Here is a 21,745-nt window from a genome sequence, read left to right on the forward strand (position 1 = left end):
ACCTGGAAGAAATGGACAAATTCTTAGAAAAGCACAACCTTCTGAGACTGAACCCGGAAGAAATGGAAAATAAAAACAGACCAATCACAAGCACTGAAATTGAGATTGTGATCAAAAATCTTCCAACAAACAAAAGCCCAGGAACAGATGGCTTCACAGGTGAATTCTATCCAACATTTAGAGAAGAGCTAACACATATCCTTCTCAAACTCTTCCAAAATACAGCAGAGGGAGGAACACTCCCAAACTCATTCTATGAGGCCACGATCACCCTGATACCAAAACCAGGCAAAGATGTCACAAAGAAAGAAAAGTACAGGCCAGTATCACTAATGAACATAGATGCAAAAATTCTCAACAAAATACTAGCAAACAGAATCCAACAGCACATTAAAAGGATCATACACCATGATCAAGTGGGATTTATCCCAGGGATGCAAGGATTCTTCAATATACGCAAATCAATCAATGTGATACACCATATTAACAAATTGAAATATAAAAACCATATTATCATCTCAATAGATGCAGAAAAAGCTTTCAAGAAAATTCAACACCCATTTATGATAAAACCCCTCCAGAATGTAGGCATAGAGGGAACCTACCTCAACAAAATAAAGGCCATATATGACAAAGCCACAGCCAACATCGTTCTCAATGTTGAAAAACTGAAACCATTTCCTCTAAGATCAGGAACAAGACAAGGTTGTCCACTCTCACCACTATTATTCAACATAGTTTTGGAAGTTTTAGCCATAGCAATCAGAGAAGAAAAAGAAATAAAAGGAATCCAAATCAGAAAAGAAGAAGTAAAAATGTCACTGTTTGCAGGTGACATGATAATCTACATAGAGATTCCTAAAGATGCTAACAGAAAACTACTAGAGCTAATCAATGCATGTGGTAAAGTAGCTGGATACAAAATTAATGCACAGAAATCTCTTGCATTCCTAAAAACTAATGATGAAAAATCTGAAAGAGAAATTAAGGAAACACTCTCATTTACCATTGCAACAAAAATAATAAAATACCTAGGAATAAATCTACCTAAGGAGACAAAAGACCTGTATGCAGAAAACTATAAGACAGAAAACAATAAGAAAGAAATTAAAGATGATAGAAACAGAGGGAGAGATATACCATGTTCTTAGCTTGGAAGAATCAACATTGTGAAAATGACTATACTACCCAAAGCAATCTACAGATTCAGTGTAATCCTTATCAAATTACCAATGGCATTTTTCACAGAACTAGAACATAAAATTTCACAATTTGTATGGAAACACAAAAGACACCGAATAGCCAAAGCAATCTTGAGAAAGAAAAACGGAGCTGGAGGAATCAGGCTCCCGGACTTCAGACTACAGTACAAAGCTACAGCAATCAAGACAGTACGGTACTGGCACAAAAACGGGTGCCGGTGTGTCGTTTTGAAATATAGATCCATGGAACGGGATAGAAAGCCCAGAGATAAACCCACACACATATGGTCCCCTTATCTTTGATAAAGGAGGCAAGAATATACAATGGGGAAAAGATAGCCTCTTCAATAAGTGGTGCTGGGAAAACCGGACAGCTACATGTAAAAGAATGAAATTCGAACACTCCCTAACACCATTTACAAAAATAAACCCAAAATGGATTAAAGACCTAAATGTAAGACCGGGCACTACAAAACTCTTAGAGGAAAACATTGGAAGAACACTCTTTGACATAAATCACAGCAAGATCCTTTTTGACCCACCTCCTAGAGTAGTAGAAATAAAAACAGAAAAAAATAAATGGGACCTAATGAAAATTAAAAGCTTTTGCAAGGGGCTTCCCTGGTGGCGCAGTGGTTGAGAATCTGCCTGCCAATGCAGGGCACACGGGTTCGAGCCCTGGTCTGGGAAGATCCCACATGCCGCGGAGCAACTAGGCTCGTGAGCCACAACTACTGAGCCTGCACGTCTGGAGCCTGTGCTCCACAACAAGAGAGGCCGTGATAGTGAGAGGCCCGCGCACCGCGATGAAGAGTGGCCCCCGCTTGCCCCAACTAGAGAAAGCCCTCGCACAGAAACGAAGACCCAACACAGCCAAAAATAAATAAATAAATAAATAAATAAAAAATTTTTAAAAAGCTTTTGCACAGCAAATGAAACCATAAAAAAAAGACGAAAAGACAAGCCTCAGAATGGGAGAAAATATTTGCAAATGAAGCAACTGACAAAGGATTATCTCCAAAATATACAAGCAGCTCATGCAGCTCAATATCAAAAAGACAAACAACCCAATCTAAAAATGGGCAGAAGACCTAAATAGACATTTCTCCAAAGAAGATATACAGATTGCCAACAAACAGATGAAAGGATGCTCAACATCACTAATTATTAGAGAAATGCAAATCATAACTACAATGAGGTATCACCTCACACTGGTCAGAATGCCCATCATCTAAAAGTCTACAAACAATAAATGCTGGATAGGGGGCTTCCCTGGTGGCGCAGTGGTTGAGAATCTGCCTGCTAATGCGGGGGACACGGGTTCGAGCCCTTGTCTGGGAGGATCCCACATGCCGCGGAGTGGCTGGGCCCATGAGCCACAACTACTCAGCCTGCGCGTCTGGAGCCTGTGCTCCGCAACAGGAGAGGCCGCAATAGTGAGAGGCCCGCGCACCGCGATGAGGAGTGGCCCCTGCTTGCCATAACTAGAGAAAAGCCCTCGCACAGAAACGAAGACCCAACACAGCCAAAAATAAATAAATTAATTAATTAATTAAAAAAATAATAATAATAAAATAAATGCTGGATAGGGTGTGGAGGAAAAGGAACCCTCTTGCACTGTTGGTGGGAATGTAAATTGATCCAGCCACTACGGAGAACAGTATGGAGGTTCCTTAAAAAACTAAAAATAGAACTACCATATGACCCAGCAATCCCACTACTGGGCATATACCCTGAGAAAACCATAATTCAAAAAGAGTCATGTGCCACAATGTTCATTGCAGCACTATGTACAATAGCCAGGACATGGAAGCAACCGAAGTGTCCATCGACAGATGAATAGATAAAGAAGATGTGGCACATATACACAATGGAATATTACTCAGCCATAAAAAGGAATGAAACTGAGTTATTTGTAGTGAGTTGGATGGACCTAGAGTTGTCAAACAGAGTGAAGTAAGTCATAAAGAGAAAAACAAATACCGTATGCTAACATATATATACGGAATCTAAAAAACAAAAAATGGTTCTGACGAACCTAGGGGCAGGACAGGAATAAGAATAAGAAAATAATTTTTAGTTTCCCTTCACTTATTCCTTTTTGACACCCTTACTTATGAACATACGTGTTTCTGACCTATATTATTTTCTCTCTCTCTAAATCACTACTTTAACATTTCTTGTAAGGCATGTGTACTGACAACAGATTCCCTCAGTCTTTGCTTGTCTAAGAAATTCTTTATTTCTCCTTCACTTTTGAAAGATAATTTTCTAGGGTACAGAATATGTTGGTGGTGAGATGGGTTTTTTTTTTTTTTTCCTCAAAACTTTAATTATTACACCTCATTCTCTTCTTGCTTGGATATAATTCAAGAGAAGTTGGATATAATTCTTCTCTTTGTTTCTCTGTAGGTGAGGTGATTTTTTCCTCAAACTTCTTCTTTTAATATTTTTTCTTCATCTTTGATTTTCTGTAGTTTGAAAATAATATGCTTAGTTACAGATGTTTTTTGGTATTTTTCCTGCTTGGTGTTCTCTAAGCTTTCTGGATCTGTGGTTTGGTGTCTGAACTTCATTTGGGGGAAATTGTAAGTCATTATTATTTCAAATATTTCTTCTCTCATTTTCTCTCTTTCTTCTCCTTCTGGTATTCCCATTATACATATGTTACACTATGTTACACCATTGTCCCACAGTCCTTGGATATTGTTTTTTTGTTGTTGTTGTTTGCTTTCAGTCTTTATTCTCTTTGCTTTGTGGTGTTCACAGATTCTATTGATATATCTTCTAGCTCAGAGATGGTTTCCAGCCTGCTGTTAAACCAATCAAAGGCACTTTTCATTTCTAAGTGTTTTTTATCTCTTGGATTTATTATGGTTCTTTCTTAAGATTTCCATCTCTCTGCTTACATTACCCATCTGTTCTTGCCTGCTGTCTACTTAATCCACTAGAACCCTTAGCATACTAAAGTTGTTTTAAATTCCTGGTTTAATAATCCCAACATCCCTGCCAAGTCTTGTTCTGATGCTTGCACTGTGTTTTCAAATCATGTTTTTTGCCTTTTGGTATGTCTTGTAATTTTTTCTTGATAGCTGGACATAATGTACTGGGTAAAGGAATGGCTGTAAATAGGACTTAGCACATGTGGTGGTGAGCTGTGGGGATGGGAAATATTCCAGAGTCTTACAATTGGGTCTCAGTATTTTAGTGAGCCTACATCTTTGGGCTGTTGACTTCACAACAGTTTCTCAGTATTTTTCTTTCCTTTAGATGAGACAGAATGGCTAGAGAGTGCCAGAGTTGCATATTTTGCTTCCTCCAGGTCAGTTAGGCTGTGGTAATACCCCAGCAGGTTAGGTTCTGGGTAACTAGTTTCCCTTGATGGCAGGCCTTCTTTAAAAATGGCCTTTTCCCCTCCCATGCCAGAAGCACAATCGAATTTTTCTCATATATACTGTGGGAACTTGGTTGAGCTCCTGGAGAAGAATCTCACAATATTGTGGGGGCATCCTATGACTGCATCGCCTGGAGTTTTTAACTCTCAGAGTTATCCATACTGAGCCTCCAGCAATTCATCAATTACAGCTCAGGTTTTTCTACCCCAGCACTGGCTCCTAGGGTGGTTTCTGCATGTGAGTCTCTGCCCTGGTAAGCCATGACCCCCTGTTTTTGCCTGTCTCTCCAATCTTGGGACAGTGTTTTGTCCTGTGTCCTCTGCTCTCTTATGGATCCAATAAGCACTGTTGATTTTTCAATCTATTCAGCTTTCTACTTGTTGTTATGAAGGAGCGGAGACTTCCAAGCTCCTTACATGTGGAAACAGAAACTTTCAAGATAAACTTACAGTTTATGATTTGCTATCTTGCTGTCCATCTCTACAGCATAAAATAACATTTTCTTTATTCTTTCAAATAGCAGTCTTGTCTCTAAACAAAATTCAAATACATAAAACTTTACTGATTTGTTCTATTAGTTTTAAATTTGGGGGTATGATATCCTTTTATATGTTTATCATTAAATGATAACTTTTAATGATATCATTAAAAGTTTCAGGAATTTTATTGTAAATAATATGGTCTTCATATAATTTCTTTCTTCTGTTATTAGTCTCTGAATGTATTCCATGTGCTTGCTGAGTTTAGTAAGTATTAGTAGATCTAACAGTTTAATATTTTTGTTTAAAATACTGTTACATCCCAATTTAGTTTTTAAGCCCAAATTTCTCAGAACAATGCATGTCATTCATTCATGACCTATCTCTGCAACTTCATCTCTTTCTAGTCCTTGCCTTATACTCTATATTTTAGCTAAATAGCTACACAATAACAATTAACCATTTCATAACATTATGCCTTTGTTCATGCTAAGTCATCCCACTTTCTTCATTTTTAGTAATGACTGTTTTTTTTTAGATACTCTTAGAAGTTGTGTTGATGTCTCTCTCTTGTGAGCAGCCTAATCCTAGCATTTGCACATGAACACATACACCCAGACAATATTTTAGCAAAATTATCAATTTATGAGCCAGTTTTTTCCCTAGTCTCTCTAACTCTGAAGTGAGACACAGATTCTCATGCGATCCTCTATCTCCAGTGTTTATTCAATGTCCAGGACACTCTACACACTGACCTAAATTAGAGCTCATGTCCCCTGTTTCTCTTTTACATCACACTATCTCTTATGATACAGTAAATGATATGTATTGATGGATATTATTTTTAATTTTGGAATATTCCAATCTGTGTCAATTATGTTATTTTCACTCGCAAGTATTAGAAAGCTCAATTCAAACTTTTTTTAAACCATGAAAGGCCTGTGCCAGTTCATGTAAACTTAAAATTTTAGAAGTAGGAGGGCTTCAGGAATTATACAGTCAGTGTTCTAACTCCATTTCTCAGTGAATCTTTTATCTCTGTATTCCTGTGTCACTTTTGGTCATAGGATATTTCCCATCACAATCTAGGTATCACCCATTCTACACTGTCCAAGAAAAGAGACAGAAAACATGTTTTCCCTACCCCAGGGAAGGGTGACTTTATGTCAGTAGGACACACAACAGAAATTAGTGGCACATACACGATTGAAACCAGGAATCGTGATTCCAGCACTAATATACAACTATCTGCAGACAATTACAGTATCTTTGTCTCTTTATAAGACAACTAAAGTGAAAATAAGATTTTAGTCTACATTGTGCTATTCCTAGAATTCCTCATGGATCAGAAAAGAAATCTAAACTTTACTGTTAAAATATTTTTATACAAATTTTTACTATTAATTTTATACCTGAAATGTTCTAGAAATATCACATATTTCTTACTCAAGTAAATCTCAGGGGCTCCCCTCATACTTTCCAAAATAAAGCAGAACAATGGACAAAACAACAAACAAATAAGCAAGCCTACTACTATACTCTTCCGTATATAACATATTAAAATTATATATTAAAATATTTTTGAAATATATGGAAAAAGGTGTTGTATATTCCAATGAAATAGGTGTTATTTCAGTTACAATGCTTCTCAATATAAATATGACTAAAAATAATGGGTAAAATTTCCAGTTGATGCAACACTCTATGAAACAGACTAAATGAAATCTTAGTAATAAAAATAAATGCTGAAAAATAAGCTAATATAAATAAGATTTAGAAAAAGTAATCATTTTATTGGAATCTGTGCTCATCATAGTTTATGCACTTCAAAGAAAAATTTAATTTTTACATAAACCTCCCTTTTAAAAAAAGATATTTTAGAACATATTTTATAACCACTCTATCTTCATGTTGGGTGTGCACTATAACATTTTAAATCTTTTGGAGGTGAAGTAATTGCAATCTTCAGGCCAAAGAGAGACTAGATTTCTTCAGAATATTATAAGGAGGAGTCCTTTTTCCGTATTCTAACAGTGAACATCATGCATTGCTTATTGCTGTATTTATAACATTTATAACTTATAAAATGTACTTGACCTCCTCTAACTCTTCCCATGGTTCACCTACCTTCCCTGTGCACCCTGTTTACCCTTTGTAGATGTTTTTCACTGTTTTCTGCGATACCGTCTTTATAAAATACTTCTGGATGTTTGTACCAACTATTCTTTTGGTATTCATTGTCCTTACCTCTTTTCTAGTTAGAAAGAATTTTCGTTTAAGAATCAGTCCAAATTTAACCCCCAATGTGAAACATCTCTAAATCTCATCCTATTAGTTAAGATTTTCTCTATAGTATCATATATTTAAAGGTGTGTATATGGCTAGCAACTTGAGAGGGCATGAACAATAGAACATCTTTAATCAATAGTTACCAAATTAATAAATCCATTAATTTTGTGAATTTATAAAGATAAATTATACAGAAAAAATTAAATGTTATCTTTTTGATACCATGTGGGTTTTGCTAATTTTAAAAAATTCTCTATGAAGATGGATAACAGTTGATTAATGTTTATGATTAGAAACGAAGAATTCATTTCTTATTGTTCTATTATCAAATACTCTCTTTCATCATAAGTTCCTATTCTTCTGAAAGCTTAATATTGATTTTTTTAAAAAACCCTCTGAATCTTGGTCCCTGGTAAAAAGTGAAAGACTTGTAAAATTAAAATATCTCTTATGAATAAGAATTTGTGACAGATTCTGCAAATTTCCTATCTAATATACATTTCCCCAGATTTTGTTTGATGTGGAAAGGTGTCCAGGTAAACATATCAAATTCTCCATCCTCTCTTGTTGCTGAGGATGGCTGTACTTCTGGCTCCAGAAGCAATACGATGGAGGGCTTTTGGGTAAATTGCTTTCCTGTTGTAGGTGCTATCATTTTTTGCTTCTTTTGCCTACTGGAATGTGGATGAGTTAGAGGTGAAGGAGTCAGATTGAGATCCTAGTGATCAAAGCTGCATGTAAGGGATGGATGGTCAGAAGTTTCTGATTCTGATGACAATCTTGAGTAGCTAAACCAGTCTTGACATGCTTAGTATCAGATTCTTTTGAAATTTAAAAAAACAGCCTTATTCAGATATAATTCACATGCCATACAATTCATTCATTTAAAGTAGACAATGCAGTGGCTTTTAGAATATTCACAGACATGTGCAATCATTACCACCATTACCACTCAATTTTAGAACATTTTCATGACCTCAGAAGAAACGCTGTATCCTCTAACAAGGATATATATCCTCATATCCCCCAGTCCTAAGCAACCACTATAGATTTTCCTATTCTGGACTTTCATATGAATGGAATCATATGCTATGTGGTCTTTTGTGGCTGTCTTCCTTCACTTAGCAACATGTTTTCAAGGTTGATCCATGTGGTATCATGTATTAGTGTTTCATTCCTTTTTAAATGGTAAAATAATATGTATTGATATACTACATTTTGTTTATCTATTGTCAGTTATGAGCATTTGGATTGTTTCCACCTTTTGGTTTTTACAAATAATGCTGCTAAAGCACTGGTGTACAAGTTTTGTGTGTGTGTTTGTGGGTATATGGTTCCATTCCTCTTGGGCATACACCTAGGAGTGAACTTGCTGAATCATATGGTAATTCTATGCTTAATTTTTGAGGAACCCCCAGATTATGTCCTGGAATTAGCTAAACTCCTAAGAAGAAAGTTTCATAAATTGATAACATTTTGAGATAATGACTTGCTCTATGTTCCCTTCAATTTATGTTTAGGAAATTCTATCAAATCTTTGCTCACTGTAACCTATATAAAAAGATGTTACAGATTTGCAACATTAATCAACATGAATGAGATGAATAAGTTACATCATGTTACTTTGTTAAACCATACGCAAAAATATTCCATTATGTAATAACTTAAATATTCAGAAAGAAAAAAATCAGGTATTATAATTTACAACTTTAAAGTATTTATCCCTGAGTTTCTTAAAGAACAAACTTTTCTGCATGAATATACATTAATAAGAAACTTGATTATTAAACACTTCTTCAGAAAAAATGTTAGTTAAATAAGAAAAATTACATACACTTTATATATATCTTATTGGCTTGTAAAAACACTGAAAGGGGGGTGAGAAGTAAGGAAATAAAAGCACAGTATTCTGTGAGTAATCCTTGTTCAGTTAAGTCACATTTGGCTTAAATCCACTGGAGGGACTGTTTTAGAAATGTACTCTATGTCTGAAATTTTATGACTAGTCTTTAAGGTATGGAATATGTTCCATATTACTTATTATCACAGTGTACCAAAATAATGAATTAAAAGTAGTTAGTGTTGGAACTAAGAAAAAAAATCTTTGCCAAGTTGTAAGAAGTGGATTTAGACAAGCCCAAGCAGTAAGGGACAGAAACATCTATCATGTGGTTCTGTCACTTTTTGTGAGGGATACATGGCAGGATGGATATAGGTCATAATTTATAACAGATGCTAAAGTAGAAAATACTTACTTGATCTTTAGAAAAAGTTTACATTTAAATGAAATAATATTTTGCTGGTTGTAATACGTTAACAATTTAAATATCTTTTCTAATACTTTTATAAGGAGGAATATTTTTTAAAGTGATTAATTCATGAACCAAAGAAATTTTAACAAAATAGATATAAATTCCATCTATGATCAGGAGTCTGTTTTGGGGCACCCCGCCCTTAATCATAGCCCAGACTGAGATACATTAATGTAACTGGCCTCAGGACCTCCTGATCCTGCTGTTTTTCTGTGGGCTAATGGATAATGCCTTTCATTGTCTGGCAAATATATTTCTCATTTATGTTTGTTTATTGTAAATAAGAACTTTTCCTAAATGTGAAAAAAAGATATTTCATTGATAGCGATAAAATTTTAGAAACTGGCAACAGATGAAACTGCAATAAATATTCACATGGGAGAGATAATGGTGAACTTTTTTTTCTAGTTTAAATAAATTGAATAAAAATTTTAAAAAATAAATAAAATAAGAGATAATGAATTTGATAGAATCTGATCACTAGGCCCGGCAGATACTAAGCCAGAAATACGTGTCATCATATATATTTTTTCTAACTCCTTATATCTAAATGACACCAACTGATTTTATTTCTCAATTGCATCTTGAGTATTCCACCCAAACTAAGACACTCATTATCTCCTATCTATGTTACTGAAATACCTTTTGTCTTAATTTTGTGTATAACATATATTTGATAAGGAAGAGAGATTAGTCTCCGCTATAAATGTATGATAATATATTTGGTATATTATACAATGTATATTTTTTATTTTATTTTACATATACATTATACAATGAATGTCCTTTATTAGTAGATATTTGATATATTGCCATATACTTTGGTTATTATAAATAAACATGTTCCAATGTATATTCATAGTCATACAATTTTAGATGCTTGAAGAGTAAAATAAATTGTTGGAAGTGGTTATATATATTTTATTCTTTGATTGGTATTGACAAAATGATCTCCAAAGACTTTACGTCAATTTACTCTCCCACCAATAATATATGAGGTTGCCTGTTTCTCTTCCTCCTTGTTAATAGAACATGTAATAATTTTTAAAAATTCTACCAATGTGATTGGTAAAAAATAACTTTAGCTTAATTTTCCATTTCACTTATTACAAGTGAGGTTATATATATATTTTTTAATAAATTTATTTATTTTATTTTTGGCTGCATTGGGTCTTCATTGCTGTGCATGGGCTTTCTCTAGTTGCGGCGAGCAGGGGCTGCTCTTCTTTGTGGTGCACAGGCTTCTCATTGTGGTGGCTTCTCTTGTTTCGGAGCACGGGCTCTAGGCGCACGGGTTTCAGCAGTTGTGGTGTGCGGGCTCAGCAGTTGTGGCTCGCGGGCTCTAGAGCACAGGCTTAGAAGTTGTGGCACAAGGGCTTAGTTGCTCTGTGGCATGTGAGATCTTCCCAGACCAGGGCTCAAACCCGTGTCCCCTGCATTGGCAGGCAGATTCTTAACCACTGTGCCACCAGGGAAGTCCCGAGGTTATATATCTTTTCACAAGTTTGAAACTGATTTGTTTTTCCTCTTACGTATACTATTCATGTCACTTTATCCATTTTCAGTTGGGCTTTGGGCTGTTGGGATTTTCTTGTTTTTAGGAGCTTTTACGTATGAATAAAATGGACTATTTTTGGTCATATATGCCTGTTTGGCTTTTGACTTTGTTTTTGGTGTTTCTTTCCCAATCACTTTATAATTTTTGTGAAGCCATATTTATACTTTTTGATCTCTTAGGATTGTGTCACTCTCCTTCATGTTTGTGTCTATCTGCACCCAGCACAGTGCCTGGCCATAGAAGACACCATATAATTATTTGTTTAAAAAATTGCTGAATTAAAGTGTGAAGATGTTTATGTTTTTAAATCTCAAATCCAATGTATATCTTCTCAGTTTCTATTAGATTGTAAAGTTTTTAAAGGGAGAAATAATTTCTTCAAAGTCTTATTTCCCATTTTCCTAATACAGTTTAAACTGAAATTAGAGTGAAACCATGAAACAGTTTGTACAAAATTGACATTTTTAAATGCTGAAAATTAAATTATATTTTTAATAATAATGTTGTCTATATTTTGTAAACACAAGTTATTTGAATTATTTGACTCAGCCAACAATAGTTGAAATTATTTTTGTTTCTGGCTAAAGAACTAACAATTTTTTATGACAATTCATGAATTAAAAATGTACTATTAGATTAGTTGAATTAAAGCAGTTTTATTGTTATTAAATAGTTATTTCAAATCATTAATGTGTTGAACACACCATTTAATATTATTTTCTCAGACAATTTAAGATTTTGAAAAGGCTCTTATGGGTTTCTTCAACATCAAACCAAGTTTTGGCACTAAACAAACAAACAAAAATTAATGATCTTATCATCCATATATTGAGTTAATGATACCAATAGTGTATCCCGACTATGAAATGGGTTCAATTATTTGCTCAATAATCCAGTATTTTCTGTGTCATTAATTCCTCTCCTTTTTTATTTAGCAACCCTCAGGGAACTCAAGATGAAGAAAATTTATGTTGACTAAGTATTTCAAAACAATTTTAAACTTAAAATTTATGAATTACTTTTAATAAATTGTCAATGTAACTCATATTATATTTAATCCTAGAAGTTATATCTTCAGAATCAGTTGAGAAGGGTTTTAGCTTTGTCTTAAGATACAGAAAACTTGAAAGAGCATTGCTCCCCACCCCAAACAATGACAAGTTGGATAATTTACCAAATCATAAATTTTCTTGAGCCCATGAAAGAGCTGAGACCACAGGCAATCAAATAGTCTCAAGTTTAAGGGAATACAGGTGCCTCCTAACAGAGACAAGATGTGAGCACTGGTTCACCTGTAGGAGATCAAGCTAGGAAGGGACATATGGTGCCAAAGAAACTGGTAAGAAAATTCAGCTAAATGTTTGAACAGATTTTGAAATGTTGAGTGTTGACTACTATGAGAGTATAGAATGCTTCAAGCCATAGAAATTAGGAGATTGCACTTTATCTCAGGCTTTTATCCACTCCCATCTCCAGGTTCTCATGACAAAGATGTGGGTCAGGATGGGAGATCAGAGATTGTCTCCTGCTTCATTAGGCCTTGGTGAGGAAAGTAGCAACCACTGTGGCAAAGGCACAAAGCCTCACTTGGATTATTCTTTCCCATCTCTGCTACTGAGATAGCCTTACACCACTCAGGCAAACCTCTGTAGCTTTCAAAGAACACATAGAACTCCACTGCAGCTTGAAGAAAAAATAGGAAAAAACAACCTTTGATACCAGGGCAAAGTCAGGACATTAGAGGTCCACTCCACTGGTGGAATGACAGGGTCACTAACAAAGCCCCAAGATCCAGGAACAGAGAGTTTGCCTAAGACTAATGCTAAAGCAGGACAAGAGAGAACCCTCTCCACCCTCCCTCACCAGGCTACCAAGTGATGCGTGATAAATAGAATCTGTCGACTGCTGAGAGAGGGACAAGAACGTGGAGAGAGATCTTCTCTGATGGGTAAATATACAGAGAATTCTAAAACTAAATGTGGTACAGAATAATTTAGAATAAACCTCTGCAACTCAGCTCCCATCATAAGCACAAGGAAAAGCTAGAGGAATTTGAAGCCAGTGGTGCCCTAAAAATCATTGCAACAACAAAACCCAAATACAGCCCAACCCCTGGCTAGGTTAACTCAATCTGCCACATTGAAGACCTAGCATAAAAAGAAATATTTCCATTTTCAGACATCAATAATATTTACCTCAATTTGTATTGTCTTATACACAATGTCCAGCATTCAACAAAAAAGTACAGCGCGACGAAGCAGTAAAAAACAATATTCTGTTAAGATACACCAAAATCAATCAATAGTACGAAGTCCATCTTAGAACTATCAAACAGAAAATTTTAAATAACTATGATTAATGTATTAAAAAAATCTTTTGTTAATAAGATGAGCAACATGCATGTATTACAACAGAGAGACAAAAATTATAAGAATAGATTTTAAATTTCATCAGACTGATGAAAATTATAAGAAAGAATCAAATGGAAATGCTAGATACAAGAAACACAGTAACTGATATAAGAAAAATTCCTTTGACAAGTTTATTAATAGACTTAAAAGAGCCAAAGAAAGAAGAACATGAAGTGAATGTGAAAATAGTTTAATAGAAATTAACCAGGCTAAATTATAAAGACTAAATGAGTAAAAAAAAAAATTAAAAGACCAACACATGAAAGGCTTTCGGGACAGTATCAGTCAGTCTCATACTGGTGTAATAGGAATCACAAAAGAAGAAGAGAGAGAAAACATGGAAAGTGCTGTAAGTTAATGATTGAGAATTTTCCAAAAATATTGAAAGATATAAACCACAGATCAAGGAAATTCATAGAAAACCAAGCAGAATAAATACTAAACAAAATACATGAAACACCTAGACAAAGGTATTCAAAGTGTTGAAAACCAAAGATAAAAAGAAAATTTTAAAGGGAGTTAGAGGAAAAGAACATATTACATATATATATAACATATATATATTATGGCAGACTTCTCAATAATTCACATCAGAAATTACTGAAGCTAGAAGATCATGAAGTGACATCTTTAAAAGGCCTCAAGGGAAAAAAATGTCAAACTAGTTTACACTATCTAGCATAAATAACTTTCAAAAATGAAAGAGAAAAAAAAGCTTTTTCAGACAAAGAAAAAACAACATAGTTAATAACAACAAACCTCCACAACAACATGTTAAAAGAAGTTCTTTAGGCAACATGTATATGATTAAAAACTTGAATTTACCTAATGGAATGAGAAGCACTGGAAATGGTATAGATGAAAGTATATATAAAACTAATTTTCTTTCTCATTTTTAATTGCGCTATTGACTGATTAATGCAAGCTGCATCAGTTCATGGTTGAATTCTGTCTCAAACTTGAAATGCAAATATTCTGTAGTGGGTTGCTACCAAAGCTGAGTGTTGAAAGTCAAATATTTATTATTTGCTTTAATATAGACTAATGTCTGAACAAATCAATCAGTGAGTGAACTGAGTGAAAATTCTCATCCCCTGTCATTCATCATCAATATTGAATGAGTTCATTTCCGATTATTAAATAAATTTATTACCTTCTTACTGCTTATGGAAAGAACTATAAGGACGATGTTAGGGAAGGGGGACTGAAATATAAAAATAATGGCTCGAAGCACAAAAAATTTATCCTTCTTCAAACACAGATAGATTTAATTAAATACATTGATGATCAAAAAAAAAAAACAAAAGAAACTAACATTAAGTAAGGTATAATTTTGATAACATAGAAGCCAATTTTTACCAACTGAAGGTTTTAATACTCACAGGTCATAATGCATAAATAGATAGTGCTCTTAAATAGTATCTGTCATTGAAATTCAGGTATAGTTTTGTTACTAAAAAAGAGTTTAATAAGCATAGTGAAAATTTCCTTTTATTTTCTTTTCCATATGGTTTATTACAGGATATTGACTATAGTTTCACTGTGCTATACGGTGGAACCTTGTTGTTTATCTATTTTATATATAGTAGTTTGTATCTTCTGGTCTCAAACTGTTAATTTATCCCTCCCTCCTTTCCCCTTGGTAACCATAAGTTTGTTTCCTATGTCTGTATGTTTCTGTTTTGTAAATAAGTTCATTTGTATCATATTTTAGATTCCACATATAAGTGATATCATATGATATTTGTCTTTTTCCTTCTGACTTACTTCAGTTAGTATGATAATCTCTAGGTGCATCTGTATTACTGCAAATGGCATTATTTCATTCTTTTTTATGGCTGAGTATATATATATATATGTGTGTGTGTGTATCTATCTATATATATATATTATATATATATATAGATAGATACACACACTATGTCTTCTTTATCCATTCCTTCATCGATGGACATTTAGGTTGCTTCCATGTCTTAGCTATTATAAATAGTGCTGCTATGAACATTGGGGTACATTTATCATTTTGAATTATAGTTTGTCCAGATGTATGCCCAGGAGTGGGATTGCTGGATCATATGGCAACTCTATTGTTAGTTTTTTAAGGAACCACCATACTGTTCTCCATAGTGGCTGCACCAATTTACATTCCCACCAACAGTGTAGGAAGGTTCCCTTTTCTCTATACCCTCACCAGCATTTGTTCATTGTAGATATTTTAATGATGGCCATTCTGACTGGTGTGAAGTGATATCTCACTGTAGTTTTGATTTGCATTTCTCTAATATTTAGCGAAGTTGAGCCTCTTTTCATGTGCCTGTTGGCCAACTGTATGTCTTTTTTGGAGAAATGTCTATTTAGGTCTTCTGCTCATTATTTGATTGGGTTGTTTGTTTTTTGTTGTTGTTGTTGTTATTGAGTTGTATGAGCTATCTGTGTATTTTGGAAATTAAGCCTAGCAAGGTGAAAATTTCTATTCAGTACTCTCCTCAGAATTCTGCTAATAAAAAGCTAGAGGAGAGAAGGTTGAAAGCCAATAAATCTATGTCAGCAAAATGTTCATGGAGATTTAACAACAAATATAATTCTTTCCCTTCTCTTTTTACTAAAGAGCTCCACAACTGCATCATTTAGAGGTCAGCGTATAGTTCTCACATCCAAGGTTATTGTAACCCTCAGAAAGAACATTCTCAGTGATGAAAACTTCTAACTTGTCAAACATTTAGTTGTTTTATTTCTTAGGCAAGTTATACTGGTAAGTACATCTGTGTGAGGCAATATTTATAGAATCTTCTTGACCACTGTGGACAAGGAGTTTTCAACTAAGAAACAAAATAGAAAACATCTCACAAAATAGTATACTTTGCAAAAGCATGGGACTTTCAAACATAGTCTGTCCAAGTGCTCATATGAGATCCCTCGAGAAAACAGTATCTATAAAGCAGTGAGAAAAATTGCTACTGCTATCAGCCTTATAAAACCAAGAATATGATAAAAAGTGCTGGTCTGCAAAGAAAATGGCTCAGGCTTCTTAGGGAAAATGATTCCAATTTAAACCAAAATTTGCAGAAATGACTGTCTGGTCTCACAACTCTACCAAGTATAGCTTTCACATTTCTGGGAGGTTGATTTTACATAGTTGAAATTAACTAGATGGTTAAATATTATGTGTTGTTAAAATTCCCTTGTAGGGGCTTCCCTGGTGGTGCAGTGGTTGAGGGTCTGCCTGCCAATGCAGGGGACACGGGTTCGAGGCCTGGTCTGGGAGGATCCCACATGCCGCGGAACAACTGGGCCCGTGAGCCACAACTACTGAGCCTGCGCGTCTGGAGCCTGTGCTTCGCAGCAAGAGAGGCCGCGACAGTGAGAGGCCCGCGCACCGCGATGAAGAGTGGCCCCCTCTCGCCGCAACTAGAGAAAGCCCTCGCACAGAAGCGAAGACCCAACACAGCCAAAAATAAATAAAATTTAAAAAAAAAATATATATATATATATATATAATTCCCTTGTAAAAAGCATGCTTTCTACAGGTTCTTAGTACAGTGACTTTCCTCATGATAATAGGCAAGCAAAGGAAAATGAAAATAAGGGAATTTTGTGAAATGTTTTCACTCCACCAAGATTAATGTCATGTGTATCATGTAACATACTGAGTCTGAAATTTCCAGATGGCATTTTAATTTTTATGTGTTGCACCAAATTGTGAAACTTCAGGGACACTTGTTTACTTAGTGAAATACAAATGGATATGCTATTTTAGCAGGAGTTTGTTTTGGCAGTCTGTGTGAGCAATCAAACTCAGCATTGTCTCCTGCACACACTTTAATATATCCTTTAATAGGCCTGAGATCAGCAGGGGATTAACACAGAATAATTTGGGAATTTTAAAAAATTGAACGTATGCTTTTTATACACAATAAAGGAAAATAATCAGTACTTAAACACTCTCATTAAGATGAGAAGCTTCTTTATCAAAATTAGAGGCAACAGATGTATCGGGAGGAAATTGACAGAAAAGAAAATAACAAATATAACACTGAGTAGGAAAAAAATTAGCTAATTATATGTTTCATCTCTGCTTACTACAGAAGTAAAGCTTAATTTTAAAGAAATGGAAAAGTCTAGTGAATGCCAAGAGGATTTTTCCATGCATTATAGCTCTTTGGCATAGGACCTATATGTATTTATCCAGATGTTACGGGTGGATATTATGGGATTTAATCGTAACTGGAAGTGCATTTGAAGTACAGGATAGTAATAAAATGAAAATAGATAACTAAATTTGAAAAAAAAATTCTATTTTATTCTTAAAGGAATTTAGGACCGCACTGTGTTATAAGTGTTAAAACATATTGGAGATAAAGACACAAACACAAAATTGCTTTTTTTCTAAAATTCGCACAAAATAAAATTATGGTACAGTGAAATTTCCTAAAAACAGTTTTGATGCAAAGCCTTCTATTTGCAGGGCAAGAATAGAGATGAAGATGTAGAGAATGGACATGTGGACACAGAGGGGGAAAGGGAGGGTGGGACAAATTGGGAGATTAGGATTGACATATATACACTACCATGTGTAAAATAGATAGCTAGTGGGAACCTGCTGTATAGCACAGGGAGCTCAGCTCAGTGCTCTGTGATGACCTAGAGGGGTGGGATGGCAGGGGAGGGACGTCCAAGAGGGAGGGGATATATGTACACATATAGCTGATTCACTTCGTTGTACAGCAGAAACTAACACAACATTGTAAAGCAATTACCAAGAAATTCTGTACAGTTTACTCAGTTTATGATTATACTGACCATTTCTGATGACAAGTGGGTATCAGCATAATTACAAACTTCTTGTCTCGTGAATGATATTATCTCTGATGGTTCCTCAGGGCTTCACTGTCATTGCTGAGAGAGCTGTTGTCACGTTGAAGCTGCCTCAAGTAACTCAGTTTCTGGAGAGTGAAAGATCATATTCCCTCATGCTTCCTGACACCCAAAGTCTCTTAATCTCATTAGTTTCCTTAGTCTTCAGGAGTGTAGTGAGTATGGGAAGAAACTAAAATGAAGAGATTGAGAAGGTAGGCAGGGCCTAGGTTCTTGTAGATTCTTGAAGATCATGTTAAGAAATTTTAACTTTATTCAAAGTGCCCTGATAAGTTCATGGAAAGATCACCCTGGTTGCTGGAAAGATGGGAGGAAACAGTATTAATATTTATTTAACACAAACAGTATGATCATAATTGTGTATATTTGAGTGAAAATTTAATAAAGAAACTTAAAGTACAAATTATCTAACTCATGTTTTCAAGATATAAATTTTAGTCAGAAAATACATTTGAGTAATGATTCAATTGAATGAGCTAATAAAAATTTAATATTACTCAAATTACTTCTGAGTAATTCATGTTTTAGAACCTACATTTTATTTCTGTTACTTACTTCTCTCCTTGCTCTATTCACTATTGGTATGAGGAAAAAGGTCATTTAAAATTATACTAGGATCACATCAATCCTTGATATACTTTTAACAATTACATCATTCTGAAACCTGTTGTTCAGACTAAATACACCAGGTCTCATGGACTAATCATGAGAATAAAAACATCAGTTTGATCTCCATAGGTGATCAAATAATTTATCTAAAGCAAAACTCATGGTTTCATGCTCACCATTAACTCATCCAAGCACATTTTAAAAGTTTGCATTGATTGACAGTTGAGTTCCAGAACTTGATTATAATTCCTAGAAATCAAGAACTGGAGGGGCATTTACAGATGGCCTATTCCTTTCTTCACCGAAGAAGCAGAAACTCAGAAAGGAAAAGTGACTCCCAGTTAAAGTACAAAGAAACATATTGAAAGTCAAGTGACTTGGCTTCCAGGCCCAGTTCTGCCATCTAATCTCAAAGAATGACTATTTAGCTGAAAAAATAAAAGAATTAGTAATACTAATAATGAGAAGAAAAAGAAAAGTTTATTCCATTGAATTTATGAAAGAATAAATGAAGTACACGGAACGTAAGTCTAACTTTTGTTGAAAGGAAATTCAATGACATATTTAGCATTTCCAAAGAACCTTATCTTCTCGTTGTCATGAATACCTCCAGTGGGTCCTTCATGGATTTATTTATTTTCCATAATATGATTCCCAAGTTTAAAGAGAGGAAGCGTGCCAAGAAGAAAGTCTCTGGTGGCCAAGGAAGCAATTCCTTAGTGTTCAGCAACGAAGAATGAAACAAAGAGGACCAAATCTCCCAATTCTATCCAATGCAAAAAATTTGAAAAAAAGGGCTCTCTGTGGCTGATAATGTCCTACGATGATCGTCATTTAGGGAATAGCACAAGCAGAAATGTGTGGGAAAGCTATGAGAGAGAGAAAAATAGGAATATAGGAGAAAACAGCAACATTACCATACAGAAGCAACTGTTACTTAGTCCAATGCCCCATGCTACATACAACTGAATCTTTAGCTATATGTACCCAACATAATACAATGATTTAAGAAAATAGTGAAACACAGTATTTATTTGGAGACTATTTCCACCAGGAAATGTTTACATAAAAAAGAAATAGGGGGAACTCAAAGCTATACAGAATATTAACTTATCTAATATCACTTATGTTTTTAAAATTTTTATTGGGGTATAGTTGTTTTAAAATGTTGTGTTAGTTTCTACTGTACATCGAAGTGACTCAGCCATATGTATACATATATCTCCTCTTTTTTGGATTTCCTTCCCATTTAGGTCACCAAGAGTACTAAGTAGAGTTCCCTGTGCTATACAGCAGGTTCTTATTAGTTATCTATTTTATACTTATTAGTGTATATATGTCAATCCCAGTCTCTCAATTCATCCCACCACTCCCTTTTGCCCCTTGCTACCCATACGTTTGTTCTCTACGTCTGTGTCTCCATTTCTGCCTTGCAAACAAGTTCATCTGTACCATCTTTCTAGATTCCGAATATATGCTTTAATATACGATATTTGTTTTTCTCTTTCTGACTTACTTCACTCTGTATGACAGACTCTAGATCCATCCACATCTCTACAAATGACCCAGTTTTGTTCCATTTTATGGCTGAGTAATATTCCATTGTATATATAACATCACTTATTTTTCAGGGCTGCTGTATAGTTGATGTTTTAACTTTCCCTTTCAGTGACATAACGTGGATTATTGCATTTATCATCATTAGATTTTTATTCATTTATGAAATTCTTGGTTTCTAAGAATTATTTAAAAAAACAGATTATTTCTTTACAGATGTATTATTCAAATTCCTCAAAAAGTAGTATAATAGTGTTGTACTTGCCTTTATTAAGCCTTTATTAATTACTTGTAGATTATATCTCCATTGATTCACACCAGTGAAATTATATTTACTCCTACCTACTTATACTAAACCTTTAACTCATACATTCACGCTCTAATTAAATTAAATTTTGAGTTTTTAAAAGGTGAAAATTATAAAAATATATCATTAAACATAAAGCATGTTGTTAACATCTATTGAACTGTTAAAATGACTAGATCTATGTCATTATTGTAACATTAGGCATGAAAATTCTTCTAAATATTATCACTAGTTTAATTAATGAGATTTACTGGTAGATGCCCCAACTCAAGTATATTTGTATTAATATGAGATTTTATGATTTTAAGATTATGCAGTGGTTCAAGATTATGAAGTGACCTTCATGCCCACATCTTTTTTTTTTCCCCTTCTTAAAACTAAATTTTTGGTCTTTATTTATTACAAAATAAAAATTGTCCCCTATATAATCTTTTTATTTATTTATTTATTAAAAAAATTTTTTTTACCTTTTTTTCTTTATATTAATTTTTTTTAAATCATTCATCAATTTTATACACATCACTGTATACATGTCAATCCCAATCGCCCAATTCAGCACACCACCATCCCCACCCCACCGTGGTTTTCCCCCCTTGGTGTCCATACGTTTGTTCTCTACATCTGTGTCTCAACTTCTGCCCTGCAAACAGGTTCATCTGTACCATTTTTCTAGGTTCCACATACATGCGTTAATATACGATATTTGTTTTTCTCTTTCTGACTTACTTCACTCTGTATGACAGTCTCTAGA

This window comes from Eubalaena glacialis, chromosome 1 (genome assembly GCF_028564815.1).
Source record: "Eubalaena glacialis isolate mEubGla1 chromosome 1, mEubGla1.1.hap2.+ XY, whole genome shotgun sequence".
Taxonomy (NCBI): domain Eukaryota; kingdom Metazoa; phylum Chordata; class Mammalia; order Artiodactyla; family Balaenidae; genus Eubalaena; species Eubalaena glacialis.